General features: G+C 40.5%; 1 protein-coding gene across 1 annotated transcript in view; it reads left to right on the plus strand.

Moving 5' to 3' along the window:
* Positions 1-4291, plus strand: part of MED12L (mediator complex subunit 12 like) — a 240815-nt gene that overhangs the window by 152847 nt on the left and 83677 nt on the right.

Here is a 4291-nt window from a genome sequence, read left to right on the forward strand (position 1 = left end):
ATATTAGGAAACACTGTTTTACAGTAAGAGTTGTGCAACAGTGGAATCAGCTACCTAGGGAGGTGGTGAGTTGCCCCTCACTGGCAGTCTTTGTGCACCAAAATTCTGCAGACTGCCTGGCACTAGGAAGAAGAAAAAAAGAAGAGATTGGGTTTATACCCCACCCGTCACTCGGAGTCTCAGAGCGGCTTACGATGAGTAATTGTTCTTAGAGAAAGGAGAACAGAAAATAGCTAAAAGTGTGAATTAGAATTTGCTAATAAATAGGTCCTTGACATTTAAACATTATTAAACTTTAAAATGTAATTTCATTCCATACTTGGTATCTGCTGTTATGGCAACATTTTAATTTATTATTTAGAAGTATTTTTCCTGTTGGCTATGTGTATATTTTTCTTAAGCTTGTTTTTCTTTCAATCCAGTTGTGGACATCTTGAAGCCCATATTGAAATTGTTGCTGCTGCTTCTACCATAGTCCTCTTTCAACTTTATTTTAATATAACACTGCAAATGTAGTCTTTCCTATTTCATACAGGATAATGTAGATCTGATTTAGAATGAGCGGTCTGGTCTAGTTATACTGTGTTCATAATGTCGTTATAATGTGACCTCATATTGATCCAGGCATATGTTAATGTGATTTCACTTTCACGGGTAAAACACATAGTCAGTTTTGGCAACTTGATAACTGCTCCAGATTGAGATCTTGGAGGCATGGTTATATTCAGGGCTATTTTTGGGCAGGAACGCACAGGAACGGGGTTCCAACTGGCTTCAGAGTTGGCCACGCCCACTACAGCCAAAACCTCTGTGTGTGTGGCTACAGAGGGAAGGCCTTGAGAGCAGCCCCGCCCGGTGACTCCGAGGCCTCCCCATGCCTTCCCTGGCCTGTCCAAGGGCCAGCTTGCCCGGGCACCCCACAGCTGCGGGTCGCCTGGCCAAGACAAGGGAAGGCAGTTTAAACTGCCTTCCCTTCAAGGGGGGGGGCTGGGCTCCCCACAGCCGCGGGGCACTCAGGCAAGCCAAGGGAAGGAATGGTGTGTGGTCTAATATGCTAATGAGTTTCTGATGTTGGGTGTGGCCTATTATGCTAATGAGTTCCTGCTGGGCTTTTTCTACAAAAAAAGCCCTGGTTATATTAACACAGCCTTACAAAGGATAGTTCCTTCCAGGAACATTTTGTTGTTGTTGTTCAGTCACACAGTCGAGTCTGACTCTTCACGACACCATGGACTACATTATGCCAGGCCCTCCTGTCTTCCATCATGCTCCGGAGTTTGCTTAATTTCATGTTCGTTGCCTCGATAACACTGTCTAACCATCTCATCCTTTGCCGTCCCCTTCTTCTTTGACCTTCATTTGACCTTCCAGGAACATTTACCAGTCACATTAAATACATAGTGGTGGAAATTGCCATCAAATTGCAGCTGACTTATGGCAGCCCCATGGGGTTTTCAAGGCAAGAGATGAACAAAGGTGGTTTGTCATTGCCTGTCTCCCATCCAAGTACTAATGAAGGCTGATCCTGCTTAGCTTCTGAGATCAGATGAGATCAAGCTAGCCTGGGCCATCCAGGTAAGAGCCATTAAACACTTTGTTGTGTTAATGTAGCCTATCTAGAAGTATGTTAGTTTTTTTTTTAGTTTAACATTCTGCTGCCTACTCCCCTTGATTATAAACTCCATTTATAAATCATGGTGGATGCTCATGGCCATGAATCCCAGACCGATTAGTGCTAGCAACATTTGCCTCTAAGTAACACTTCCTTATCAAGGATGTCTCCAATTGGGTAACCCCCCCCCCTCAGTCTGGCATCTCTTCATATAGGTTGCACTGATGGAGAACTGTGTTATGCACACATACATTAAGTACTTGAAAGAATGTCTTGGACAAAGAGAATATTAGGATTTTAAAAGTATTAGGATTTTAAAAATTGTATTTCTTTACAGAGAAGGGGAATCTCCACTTCCTGCAGGGTCTGAAACCTTGATCCTCCCTGTCGTAGCAGAAAATAATGTACTACTTGGTAGATTTTAATAAGTGATTATTCTGGCATGTTTTAATAGCACTTACTCATTTTTTACATTTATTATTCTATATTAATATTCACTTTTAAAATACCACTAAACGGTAAAATTTATGGATTATCTGAGTGCTGACAGCAGTTAATACATCTCAAAATGGTATGTATTACACTTTATTGTAACATGACATTGGTTCTTTTGCTACCACATAGTACCATTCACAATATTGTCCCTTACAGAAAGCAGGTCTCTCATAACTGTAATTTGGTACAAATTATTTGCCCCTTTAAATACAGCATAATGTAATTTTTAAAAAAAATATCTGTTAGTTTTTACCATCCACAAAAAACTTACTACCAGCAGGTAAAATACAACTTGGGGACATAAACATATTTAAGGTGAATCCTGAAAAAGGCTTATAAATCAATAGGTTGTCTAAGGTTTTATGCTGACTCTTGAGTCTTTCATCAAGCTGGGCAAGGCTAAGTGTAGCTTTATGCTGGAAACAGGCGACATTTCTGATGCTGCTGTCTCATAAAGCTTAACACTGAATCCTTTTTAACATCAAGTATGAATTGTCAGTTCTGTGGTCTGGTTTACAGTGCTGCTGACTATTAGAAAACTATGTAACAAAAAGTAAAATATTCTTTCTGATATAACTCAGAGAAAAGGATATAACTTTTCTATATGTGCTGTTCTTAATCCATTGTGAAGCAATTATGATGTGCACTATTCAAACATTTAAGTGGACAGAATATTTGGTGAAGAGCTGCAATGACCCTTAGTGTACTGAACACAAAGGAAGCACCCAGGGAATTTTGCAGGGGAGGGGTAGCATCAGAAATTGAAAATACAGAAGAGGAAGTCTTTAAAATGTTTAGCAGATCATGATTTTAGATCTTCCAATGTATTATGAGACAAGCAGCTTTCATTCAGGGGACTGACTTTTACATGTAAAGAGATAGATCGTACCAGATTTCCACTTAAGCATCAGAGAGGATGCTCCCCTTTTGACACCTCCAAGATTGTGCAGAGGACCTTGGTACCCATGTGTACAAGAAGCTCTGGTGAATGGTTTCTGCAGTGGGAAAGATAGTTGGACCAGATCACCCCTCTTCCCTCTTACACTACCAGAAAAGCTGATAGGATCCGTCCCCTGATAATTTCATGTTAATGACCCAGAGTGTAATACAAATCTTTGAATTACTCTCTCGATATTCCTGTTTCCTTCCACATCAGCACAGGAAGTTTGAATCCCAGTCAGTTTGGGAGCTGAAATGTACAAGTACCATTAATATTACAAACTTCCTGATGGGAAATTATACAATTGGATGCTCATTTGTGAGTATGTGAACAGTATGTCTATACTTCTTGCAGTATCTGTAGCTACATCTCCTTTCTCTTTCTTTATATAAATCTGGCTAAAAATGAATGCATCAAAATCTCTTGGCTCTGTCTTTGTTCTGTTAGCCATGAGCACATCAGACTTCTTACTATATCACCTTTCAGTTTTTCCCAGTATGCACAGTCACAGTTTTAAAAAGAAAACACAGCAGTAGTAATACTGCAGGATCTCTCACTCAGAAAGTGGTTGTTGCTAGTACTGTGGAATATGGTGCTTCAGAGTGGCTCAACAGCTCCCATGTCCACAAACTTGATGTTCAACTCCATACAACAATGAGAACCATTAGTGGATGTATTCAACCCACTCCGACCTATTGGCTATCCACGTTGTGCCACATTGCACCCCTGCATCTCCAAAGACAAGATGCTCTTCTTTGTGACTATAGAAAGATTATTGAAAACAGAGCGTTGATGTGGCTGAAGTGGGCCTATCCAAACTAAGATCCCAACACCCAGTAATAAGATCTGCACAAATCTTGCAATCACAAAGTTTTGATCTAATGGTTGTGAACATTGATGCAATCAGTTCCACCCAATATCCATAACCTGATAAGCACCAATGAGAGGCCCGTTGCCTTGTAATTTGCCATGTAAAGTGTGGAAAATGGCTAATAGAATATGAACGGGCTTTGGCAGTTGTGCAGACCTGTTGTTTAAATGGGGCAAAATACCAGGATGTGAATGCAATTGTGGTGCAGCCCGTCAAACTATTTTCCATCTGTCACAGGAATGCGAGCATCGTGCTTTCCAGGGTGATGTGATGGAGCTCATTGAACTCTCCACAATTGTGATTGAGCGGAATGAAAATAGGGGGATTGCCCAATTGGTCTGCATACCCATTGTATCAACTTGGTTACATATTT

The sequence above is a fragment of the Gekko japonicus genome, unplaced genomic scaffold (assembly GCF_001447785.1).
Source record: "Gekko japonicus isolate JY-2015 unplaced genomic scaffold, Gekko_japonicus_V1.1 scaffold1161, whole genome shotgun sequence".
NCBI lineage: Eukaryota > Metazoa > Chordata > Lepidosauria > Squamata > Gekkonidae > Gekko > Gekko japonicus.